The sequence below is a fragment of the Dermacentor albipictus genome, chromosome 1 (assembly GCF_038994185.2).
Source record: "Dermacentor albipictus isolate Rhodes 1998 colony chromosome 1, USDA_Dalb.pri_finalv2, whole genome shotgun sequence".
NCBI lineage: Eukaryota > Metazoa > Arthropoda > Arachnida > Ixodida > Ixodidae > Dermacentor > Dermacentor albipictus.
Window position 1 is genome coordinate 478621501 of NC_091821.1, and position 12190 is coordinate 478633690.

At 48.1% G+C, this 12190-nt stretch overlaps 1 protein-coding gene, 2 non-coding genes and 1 pseudogene across 3 annotated transcripts in view; all 4 read left to right on the forward strand.

Moving 5' to 3' along the window:
- The window catches only part of LOC139054862 (uncharacterized), a 156443-nt gene that overhangs the window by 110037 nt on the left and 34216 nt on the right, over window positions 1–12190 (forward strand). The window lies entirely within an intron of this gene.
- LOC139055040 (U1 spliceosomal RNA) lies at window positions 2076–2239 on the forward strand. Its single transcript, XR_011511626.1, has one exon. It is a non-coding gene; the product is annotated as a U1 spliceosomal RNA (small nuclear RNA).
- Window positions 5985–6055, forward strand: TRNAG-GCC (transfer RNA glycine (anticodon GCC)). The gene has a single exon. It is a non-coding gene; the product is annotated as a tRNA-Gly (tRNA).
- Window positions 7233–7367, forward strand: LOC139055052 (U1 spliceosomal RNA; annotated as a pseudogene).

The following is a 12190-nucleotide window of genomic DNA, read 5'->3' on the forward strand; positions in this document are numbered from 1 at the left end:
AATCTGTACACTAGCTCCTGCAGTCTCGCAGAAACGCAGGGCGTTTATTGCCTTGGTAACGATTGGCTTATCGACGCAAAAGAAGGCAGTGTCATCTGCCTAAGCTAGCACTTCAATTTGCTCATCTGCATACTTGTATCCTTTAATGCTTGAGTCGCAAAGCACGCTTGAGCAAAGTGGGTCCAGGTATATAGCGAAGAGTAAAGGCGAGAGAGGACAACCCTGACGAACGAATGACTGTACCTTTATTATATCTGAGAGGGTGCGGTTGACAATTAACTTTGCATTGCATTGTTTGTAACCAAGTGTTATACCATTGTACGTTACATCCCCTTACTGAATATGTCGCAGCAGTTGGAACAAAAAATCGTGCTGAACCTTATCACAGGCTTTGGCGAGGTCGATCCGGGGAAGAGCTACTTGATCCATGCTGCCCTCTGTGCACTCAAGGACTGAACGTGTGATATGAACATTTGTCTGTATAGAGCGTCCTCGCATTCCCCATGTTTGATATCCAACTACTCATTTAGTAATGACTGTCTGCAACCTATTTGTCAGTACTTTTGCAAATATTTAGTAATCGACGTTACGTAACGGATATCGGACTATATCCGTTTACTTTAATCATTATCACTGCTCTTTGGTATTAAGGTTTTGTGGCCCTGATAGAAAGACGGAGGAAGCTCACCATATTGATAGGCTTCCTCGAAAAGCTGATCAAGGACACAGGAATTCCTGAAATGTTATATTTATCTTTTGAGAAGAGACTGCTCAAGTGAGTATGTAGTGTGGTTGCTGCCTTTGTTCCCGTAGCTGAATGGGTTTCGCGTCTGGAAGCTTGTGTTTGTTTGCCCAAATTTTGAACTTTCATTGGACTACGTACCATGTGTGCATTTGTTTCTCATGTATGTTCAAGTGTAATGTAACAATATTGGTTTGACACTACTCATAATTACATGCAATAAAGAAAAAAAATTGACAGTGCCGGGATCGGTTAGCATGGTGTTCTCGCAACCTCCCGAGGTCGGCGGTTCGAACCTGCAGTCAGACAAGCAATTCTTGTCGCGGGGCTTGAGTTTTTTCTTACGGCAACACCGACACGAATGAGGCAATTCATGCTTCTCTTGAAAAAATCTGTGTGCGTGTACGTTTCGTCTCGATGCCCACCAGTCAAGACAGTAAATGTGATCGTACCTTTGTTCATAATTCTTTGTCACCTTTTTGTTGTGTGCTACGCAGCTTCGCTGGTCATCCGCCTTCACGGAGTGGAATGGCTCGTGATCTCGAGCCCGTTCTTTGTTAAAACGTACGCTGTTCTGTACGTTCTGTGCACAGTTCCAGTAAATGTGCGTACTGTTCACCTTAACGGAGTGCTTGTAGCCTCTTCGTTACGAGCTAGTAAGCTCTTGCTGATTATGATAATTTCTGCTCACCGACGGGCACGAAAAATGCCGAGTACCGAGGCGCTAACTTCGCCGTAAAAAAATTGACGCCTTAAATAAATTAAGTCCGCTGCCAACAGTCACTCGATTTGAGCATTTTCACTTAAATGCAAAAAACGTCATCAAGCTTCGTGAAGTGGTTGCATTTAGATATTGAGCCCACGAGCTAAGTAACGTTAAACGAATTGCTCAGTCCTCACTATAACTTTCGTCATCGTCATAAAGCTGTATTGTACAGGCATCACTTTCCGTCTAGCGCCAGGAATCGTTCAGTCCTCGCCATCACTTTGCGTGTCGCGCCACTCGTGGAAATTTTGCGCGGTAGGCTGCATCGTCTTGTGGCTGGCCTGACACCCGCAGAGGGGGCGCCTCTGGTGGCGCGATAACTATTCTGCGTTCGCAGAAACCAGCATGATAATCACTCAAAACTGCGGCCTCTCTCAGTACAGCTGGAGGTCACGTCAAATTTAGCTTTACAGACTTTTGCAATGTACATGTCTGCTTTCAATTCCTTCCAAAGCGCATCGAATTATATTCAGAGGCAAAAGTAATCTTCAGTCGTCGTCAACTCCGCACCGGCGCCGCATGCCGGATCGCCAGGGGTGGGCACCGATGTCGCGACGCTGCCTCGGCATACTTACCTGGTGCCGGGGTAACCGTGATCAGCGAGGCGGTGCCCCCAGGGAGAGGCGCGGGCATTGCACAGAGCCCGTGCTGACCCCTGCCACTACCCCAAACTGGGGCAGATGGGGCATGCAATTTTTGGTAGCGGGGGACTGCGTTCGCGCTATCCCCCTATCCATATCAAAATCCAAAAATAGTTGTTGCTTGCGGTGTATCACTATGGGCTCGCCATAATTTTAAAGGTAGCGACTTCTGCTGCGCGCGCCACCTGGGAAGTTCACATAACAGTGGTCACCACGGCGAACAACGACTTCGTTTCTGCAGCTAGCGAGTGTACTTAGCCCCCTCCTCCCTTTCAGGCGTCAGCGACCCTGCCGAAGTAGCGATTAGGTGGCCCCATAGTCTCCTAGATGTCTTCTGTGCCTGCCGGATGACCGTAAAAGGGCCGTCGTCAGTGATGACGCTGACATGCCTCTACACTGAACGGCGGCACGCTTGGCCATGTCGCATCGGTGGTTCAGTGGTAGAATACTCGCCGTGGGAGCCAGTAAGGCCTCGCCATAATTTTAAAGGTAGCGACATCTGCCGCGCGCGCCACCTAGGAAGTTCACAAGTTTCTTGGATCTTCAAGGCGGTTTTCACAGTCCAATAAACACCCCTGTTCGTGCAGTGGTCACCACAGCGAACAACTTCATTTCTGCAGCTGGCATGTGTACTTTGCCCCCCTTTCAGGCGACAGCGACCCTGCCGAAGTAACGATTAGGTGGCCCCATAGTCTCCTAGATATCTTTTGTGCCTGCAGGATGACCGTAAAACGTCTGTCTTCTATCACGACGCTCACATTCCTCTACACTACACCGTGCTCTACACTGAACGGCAGCACCGCTTGGGCATGTCGCGTCGGCGGTCTTTGAACGCAGCGATAGAAAAATACAATTTAGAGGATGTTGGGGATGTGATGTCCAATGCAGAGACGCCACCATTCACTCACTATCAGCGAAATAGTCATGCCAGGTTGGATCGCGCCTACGTTACAGCGGATCTAATACCATTGTGTATTCTATATGAAGTAAATCATGTTTCCTTCACCGATCACAGCTTAGTCAACTTTGTCGTTGGTCCGAAAAAGCCGACCGGTTATAACTGGGAGTTGTGGAAATTTAACTTTAAGCTCTTAGAAGATGAATTATTTTTGAGGGGTGTTAATGATAGCCTTCACGGATGGTTCGAGACAGAACACAAAAGTTATGCAGAAGCGTGGGAGAATTTCAAACAAGACGTTAAAATGTTAGCCATAGAGAGGTCTGGTGCCTTGCGCCGAGAGGAAAAGAAAAAAGAATTAGAAATGCAAAATAAATTAAATTTTTATTTAAGTGTTGAGAATGTCAGTCCCGGAAAGTATACGAAGGAAATAAAAGAAATTAAATCCCAGTTAGAACTAGTCGAAGCTGAAAGATACAAAGGGGCGGTCGTACGCGCACGCGCAGAAAAGTTATGGTGCGGCGAACAGCCGACAAAGCGCTCACTCGGGGACGAACGAGCTTATGCCTCGCGGAACGAGATAACAGCCGTAACATACGGCAGTGAGGTTGTACGAGATAAAGAAACAATAAGACAGGCCTTTTATGAGCATTACTGCGAACTACTAGGGCAAGAACGCATTCGCGATGAAGGATTCGATACTGAATTCCTGTCGCTATTGCCAAGTCTTGAAAGGGAAGTAACGGAAAGGCTAGAAGAACCGATAACTTTAGAAGAAATAAAATGGGCGATCGATGCACTAAGTTCCGGAAAAACGCCAGGGCCAGACGGTCTCAGCGCCGCTTTCTACCAAGCTTTCAAACAAGACATAGCCACTGCCCTTTACAATGTAATTGCGGAAGCGTATGAGAACTGCGTGCTGCCCCCTTCTTTTCGTCAGAGTCACACGGTGTTGATACCGAAGTCCGAGGACCCTCATGTACTACTGTCGACAGGGGCGTACCGCCCGATTTGTCTCACAAACACAGATTATAAAATATACACGAAGGTTCTTGCACGGAGACTCCAAAATGTGATACAGCAATTGGTAGGGTCGCACCAGACATGTGGCATAAGAGGACGATCCATTGTCACCAATATACATGTAGCGAGAACAATATTGGAAAGTTGCGATGCCTTCTCAGAAAAGGTTGCACTGTTGCAACTTGATCTTGAAAAAGCGTTTGATAGAGTGTCACATGAAATCCTTTTTCTTGCTTTAAAACAAGCCAAGATAGGTTCTGTTCTTTTGCAAGGTGTTAAAATGTGCTACGCTGGCGTATCTACGAAACTAATAGTTAATAAACAGCCTACGGCTATGATAGAAGTTAAGTCAGCACTCCGCCAAGGATGCGCATTATCGTCTCTACTTTTTGCATTGTACGTTGAACCATTCTGCTTAAAGGTTATTAGTAGTAATAACATAAGGGGATTTGCAATGGACTCCAGAGAAGTTAAAATCTTGGCGTACGCAGACGATATCGCCATATTCTGTCGAGACAAGCAAAGCATCTCTAATGCAGTAGAAGTGGCGAACAGATTCTGCAAGGTCACTGGAAGTGCGATAAACTGGAGTAAATCATTGGGCATCTGGCATGGTAATTGGAATGATAAAATAGAATTTTTTGAAAATATGCAGTGGACCACGACCCCTGCGCGGTACCTTGGGGTACCTCTGCAACATTATCATGATACAAAAGACTATTGGCAAGAAGAACTAGAGCAAATGAAAGTTAAAACAACAAAGTTCGGAGGTAGAAATTTATCGATTTTCGCGCGATCAACCGTATGCAATGTTTTCCTTTTTGCAAAAATCTGGTATGTACTGCAAGCACTGTGCATGTCAAGAATGACCATCCAAAAGATACATAGAGCATGCGCTGTTTTTATATGGGGATCCACATGGGAGAGAACGAGCCGCACTAATTTATTTCGGTCCGTGAAATCAGGAGGCCTTGGTTTGGCGCATTTGTTTTTGAGGCAAGTTGTCTCAAGATTTCTTTTTTTGCGAGATCAGAAGGATCCCTTCTTGCGAACAGTGTGCCAACTACGTTTACGAAATGCGTTACCTCAATTTATCGTAACCTCAAGAACGGCAAATGGCGCAAGTCTCGCGGATTTTTACGGGAGGTAGCTTGGTCCGTAGAATTCTTGCATGCTCGCTTTTCATTTGATTATCTCGCTATTGTTGGGAGAAAAAAATTGTATAAGGACCTAATTGACGTTTGTATGCCTGTTCCTTTGTACCGATCTATGTATTCACCGACCACAGGGGCAGATGTATTGAAGCGAGTGAAACGGATGCCAGTGCGATCTGGGGTTAAAACTTTTTTCTTCCAATTGCATACTGGAACCCTTCCTGTCAAACCTTGGCTACAAGAAAAAGGCCTCTTTGTCGCATGGTCGATCAACTGCAGCAGGTGTAGAAAACCAGAGACGATCGAACACATATTTTTGGACTGCTCGGACGCACTTTTCTTGTGGGACATTCTGCAACGTACACTAAAAAAGGAGTTGCCTATCACACCGTACGGCATCCGTTTCCTTCCAATTCCCAGTGAAGGTGGTGTTCCCTATGATATGCTTATGGCGTTGATTCTATACAGCCTGTGGAAAACACGCATGGACGTCAGGCATGAAAGACTGGTTATTCGCCCAGCTAGAGAGCACTTTACTGAAAGTATTTTGTTCTTGCGCGAGGCTTGCGATGCACGACAAGATAAGCCTGAATGGGCTACCTTGTTAGATGAACTCGTCTGTCTAAAGCGGTTCTAACAATGCACGCCTGCCAAATGACGGCAGGCGGTTATATCACCACAGCACTGTACATATCATCCTTACGCCATCTGTATGTCTGTATGTCTGTTTCAGTTGTCAAAGAATGGCAATAAAAAAAAAGCGTCGGTGGTTCAGTGGTAGAATACTCGCCTGCCACGCGGGTGGCCAGGGTTCGATTCCCGGCCGACGCATATTTTTTTTCGCTACATCAGTGTCTTTTCCTTTTATATTAGCATTCGACTCCTATTTTTACATATTCTGTGAAATATTTTGCGTCTACCAGGCTGCAGTTACTCAAACTGCATGCAGCTAGCCCCAGCGCGTTGTCAAACATGTCACGAGTTCAGGAGACGAAGCCAAGGCGACGACACGTTCGCACTGTGTCGTACCTTACTCGCGGACATCTGGAGATATTGTTTTTTTTTTATATATATATCACTGCAGTTGCCGAAGTGTACATTAAAGCCGAGTGGGCATGCGTTCAAGAAATTGACCGCCCAGCAATTGAGCAGTTAAACGAGTCGTTCTATTCTAACGCACACGTTTCGTCTATCGTCACTTGTTGGGGTTGTGAGCGGTCGTCTCCATCGCCGGGTGGCTGGATCATTGTTTTTAAATATCTCCTTGGGCTGCCTGATACGAACAAGTATGTTTTCAAAAGGCCTCCTCGGAAACGACTGCTGCGGTGGCGCCTCTGGTGGCGCGACTTCTTGTCTGCGTTCGCAAAACCAGCATGATAATCACTCAAAATTGGGGCCTCTCTCAATGCAGCTGCAGGTTACGTCAAATTTAGCTTTACAGACTTTTGCAATGATCATTGCTGCTTTGAATTCTTTGAAACGCGCATCGCAATTTCTCCAGAGACAACAGTAATCTTCATTCGTCGTCAACTCCGCACTGGCGCCGCATGCCGGATCGCCAGGGGTGGGCACCGATGTCGCGGCGCTGCCTCGGCATACTTACCTGGTGCCGGGGTAACCGTGATCAGCGAGATTTAATGCACATAGAATGCAGGTGCCCGTGATTTCTGTGTGTGTGTCCTCTCGTATACATGATCATTTTTGTATATACACATCTCGTGCACATCACTTCAAAATTGTGTAAAGTGTTCTATCACATCATCATTGTATATAACCATTGTGCACACTGTATGTATTGAAAATCATTTTGTACATGTGGCGTTTAGTTTATGTGTAACTGTGCCTTCCCGTGGGTGTACGTTTTTATATGTTGGTGCGTGAGGACTCGGACACTACTCGCGTTGACAACGCGCTGTGTTTCGTGTCTTACATGTTATCGTCCGCGTGGAATTGTGCCGTGATTATGACTCAGTGTTCGTATCGTCTCTTGTCGAAATAAACTTTTTCTAAACACAGGCGGTGCCCCCAGGGAGAGGCGCGGGCATTGCACTGCGCCCGTGCTGACCCCTGCCACTACCCCAAACTGGGGCAGATGGGGCATGCAATTTTTGGTAGTGGGGGACTGCGTTCGCGCTATCCCCCTATCCATATCAAATTCCAAAAATAGTTGCGACTTGCGGTGTATCACTTCGACGGGCACCGCATCGTTTCGCCGTGGGATGGGTGTTATGAGCGTGCCCTTTGGAACGGTGCGGTGGGTTGCGCCACCCAGCTTTTGTTATTGTACGGCCTAATTTGTACAATAATATTGTACCTATTGTACCTGCCTATTGTACAATAATAAAAAAAAAAGCTTGTGAACTCCTACAAACAAATTTTCTGATCGCCTATTGCGAACTGTTTTGTACGTCGCAGTTTTTTTTTGTCATTTCCCAACTTTTTTTTCAACCAATCCTCCAATCGCCTCTTACTAATGCCTATTGCGGACATGTTTACTTTTCTGCTGCTCTCGCTGAACCCAAGGGCTTCAAGGAGGCCAGTGGTGCCTAAATCGACCGCTGGGTAGACGTCTTCACATTCTAATAAAACATGCTCCATAGTTTCCCTAGCTTTACCGCAGCAAGCATTCTACCTTCTTATATCTCGTTTTTAGGTGCGTGTTCTAAGGCATCCCGATCTCGCTTCGAAAAGTAATGAATTTCTCTTTGAGTCATCATAAGTTGTTTCATTCCTGATGTCGTTTTTTTTCCTCTTAAGTAGTTACTCATGGCAGGTTCCTTTTCCGTTGCCGCCACCCATGAGATTATTTCAGCCTCTCTTACTTTCCGCTTGACGTTCTTTGTTGCTTTGTTGCCCACCCTATAGGCCGCATACTTGCTGGTAAGTTTCCTAGTTCTTTTCCTCCACTGTGAATTAATTTTTTTTCTGTACAGATACCTGAAAACTCTCCCAGCCCATTTACTTTCTGCCATATTCCTCAGCCGTTCTTCATACTCAATTTCAATGCGAGCCAGGGCTCGGCCCCGCCATCTGATGGTCTTCTCCGCACAGCCACTCACGGCGCAGTTTTGTCCTCAGTGCACCAGAGGGCAGTACCGTCAATGATGTAATTGACGCCCCAGCCGTGACCGGTCCTTCCGGTATCAAGACCCTCCTGCACATGGGAGGCGTAAAGTTTGGAGCAGCTGCCGCAAATCACAGTGCAGCTTCGAAGTTCAAGAGTCGAGGCGCTATACTGTTGAATGGCGTGTCGGTACCGCTAGTCAAAGTCGGTCGCGAAATAGTTCCACGTTTCAGTCTTCCGAGTGCCACTGTGGGTCGGCGATGCAGCCTTGGCGTCAGGTCTTCTGGCCGTGTTCAGCAAGTCCACGAGCCCGTCTTCAAGGGTCGCCCGGGTGTCGACACTGGCATCCGAGTGGCTCGTACCGAGATGAAGAACCCGATCCCTGATATGAAGTGCTGTGCCACACGTGTCAAACATGATTCGTTCTTTTTATGTTACGTCATAGGCAAGCAGCCTATATATATAGTTCGCTGTCACTGAAATAAAACAATGCGGTACGTGCTCTTGGATCTTCTCCGTCACTCTGCCACCCGCTACAACAGTGGCGAAGAGGGTGACCTCCCCGCAGAGCCCCCGCTACGAACGGTGGCGTCTCGGTAGCGCTGGGAGTCCTGCTGGGTACTGAAAGTAATCGAGTCTACGGAGCATCGGCGGTCATGGCCCTGGCTACGAACCTCGGTACTCCAAGTGTCGACGAAAATCTAGGTAAGTGGGATATTTACTTCACTCGACTGGAGGCATTTTTTGAAGCAAATGATATTAAGACATGATAAGAAACGGGCGCTCTTGGTTTCGACACCGTCAACGACGACGGTAGGCGTTCTTGCTGGACACTGCGCCCCCCAGAAAGTAAATGGCCTGAGTTACAAGGACGCACTTGCCATCCTAAATAACCACTATGCGCCGAAGTCTAATGAGGTCGCCGCAAGTTACAAGTTCTTTACAAGGGGTCAGGCTGCAAGTGAATCTGTCCGGGACTATGTTGCTGAGTTACGCAAGCTTGTGGATAATTGTCGCTTCGGCGCCAGTTTGGACCGTATGTTACGGGACCGCATTGTTTGTGGCATCCGATATCGGGCGGTGCAGCAGACGCTGCTTGAAAAAACTGAGCTCACACTTGCCCAAGCTGAAACGATTGCCATAGCGGCAGAGACAGCCGCACTTGAAGTAAGCGCCATGACTAGACTTGATTATGAGGCAGCAGTGTGCACTGTAGCGAGTAAATCGCGCCGATATCAGACTTTCACCAAAGATAAGCAAAGCCATACTGAGTGCGCGCGCTGCGGAAACTACGATCACGAAGCAAGCGACTGTCTGCACAAGAAGGAGCAGTGTTTTCGCTGTCGGAAGACTGGTCATTTCGCAAGAAAATGCCGCTCCCAATCGGGGCTCCGGGCTTGGTCGTAGGCGCGATGGCGTCGCTAACGCATTTCATTATGAGAGCGCTGTATCCGAAACGGAGGAAGGCGATATTTCATCAGTCTTCACATTGCAGGAATCACGGGAAAAGTAATCTTTGCTCCAGGCGTTCCGCAGAGTTATCCGCTGGGGTGGCGTGCCTTTGAACATGATTATTGACACGGGATCACCGTTTTCTATCATTCCGCAGGAGGTGTATCTAAAGCACCGTCTGAGTTGGCCACGCTTATTGAAATGCCAACACACGCTCAGCTGTTACTTGGGCAAGCTACCCATTGTCGGTGAACTGCACCTTGAATCCCATTTTGCGGGGAAGACTGTACCTGCCACACTGATAGTTACAGGCTGCTCGGGTCCCAGCCTTTGCCGAAGGGACTTAATCCAAGCGTTCTCGCTTTTGCCGTCTGGGTTTCTCGCTACGGTTCAATCGACGTCAGCAGATCCCGACAGCCTCAGGACCAAGTTTTCTGCCCTTTTTGAGCCAGGACTTGGAAACATTCACTGGCCACCTGTGAAATTCCACATTCGAGAAGGCGCCCAATCGAAGTTCCACAAGGCGCGGTCAATTCCTTATGCTCTTCGTGAAAAAGTGCAAACTGAGCTGGACCGTTTAGTAGAGCAAGGCATATTATCGGCCATAGCACATTCTGAGTTGGCGGCGCCAATCGTACCAGTACTGAAGAAAGACGGGTCCCTTCGCATCTGCGGCGATTTCAAAACCACAATCAATGCTGCGTGCATAACTGCGCAGTACCCTTTACCAAACATTCAAGACATTTTCGGGTCGCTACGTAGGGGATCATTTTTCACAACACTGGACCTGAAGGATGCATATAACCAACTCTCTTTGGATGAGGAGGCGAGGAAGTTGGCCGTGATAAACACTCACAAGGGGTTGTTCTGCTATAACCGTCTTCCGTTTGGAGTTGCCTCGGCTCCCGCGATTTTTCAGCGGCGCATGGAAACGATCCTGGCATGGTCTTCCAGCCGCGCAGGTGTATTTGGACGATGTATTCATAGCGGAACGTCGAGACAATAATGACTCAGTGCTTCGGGACGTTTTGCGCAGGCTTCAAGAAAATGGTATCAAGCTGAAGGCCGGAAAATGCCATTTTCACAAAGACTCAAGCGTCTACCTGGGCCATCGCATTGACAATAACGGCTTGCATCTGCTTGAGAAGAACCTAGCAGCAATACGTGACTCGCCACGGCCTACGAATGTGAGCGAACTGCGCTCGTTTTTGGGTCTGTTGACTTATTATGACCGGTTCTTGCCACACATGTCAACGATGCTGGCCCCGTAGTATCTTCTGCTTGAAAAAGAGCATAAATGGCACTGGGGAACGGCGCAGCAAAATTCATCTCAAGGCTACACAAACACTTCTGAGTTCGCCTGTTCTGACGTATTTCGATCCCAACCAACGAGTGCGCTTGGAATGCGATGCGTCACGTTCGGGTTTAGGTGCCGTAATCTCGCACCGAATTGGAACATTGGATAAGCCCATTGCCTTCCGTTCACGCACATTAACATACGCCGACAAGAATTATTCTCAGCTCGAGAAGGAAGCGCTCGTACTGGGGGTATTCGGAGTAACAAAGTTTCGAGACTACCTGCTGAGCCGCCAGTTTGTATTGGTCACGGACCACCAACCACTGGTGGGACTTCTACGAGAAGATCGACCTGTGCCCCCAATGGCGTCGGCACGTATTGAGAGATGGGCTCTGTTTCTAAGCCAATATAGCTACCGCATAGAGTATAAGGCCGGCAAGGAAAACGCCAACGCGGACGCACTCAGCCGCTTGCCCGTGCCGATAACAGACGTTTGTCGATTGGGCACCTTACCAGAATACGTGTTGTCTTCAGAGACCCCTTGACAGCTCGTTCGTGCCAGCGGACGCCGTACGGGCGCTGACGAACGGAGATGAAAACCTTAGAGTTGTTCAGCACTTTGTACTGAATGGATGGCCTAAACCCTTGTCACCGTGTCACAATCACCTTCAACCTTATTTTTGCAGAAGACTGGAGTTGTCAAGCGCAGAAGGCCTGCTCTACTGGGTTCATCGCATCGTCGTACCCCGCAAAGCGCGAGTCTCCATGCTCGCTGAGCTACATCGGTCACACCAGGGTGCATCTGCGATGAAAAGACTGGCTCGGACGCTGTTCTGGTGGCCTGGGTTGTATGGTGAGATCGAAAGCCTTGCACGTTCGTGCATCTCATGTGTACAAGCTCAGCCAATGCCCCATCGACAGGTTCCTATCTGTTGGCCAGAAACGGGAACCAAATGGTCAAGGCTTCACATTCATTATGCCGGACCGATAGAGGGACGGACGCATGCTGCTGATAGTCGTCGACTCGCATACTAAATGGATTGAGGCACTTCCAGTCAAGTAGGCGACCACAGAAGTCACAATCGCGCGGCTTCAAGAATTGTTTGCCCGTTTGGGCTTGCCGCAAACAGTTGTATCAGATAACGGGCCTACG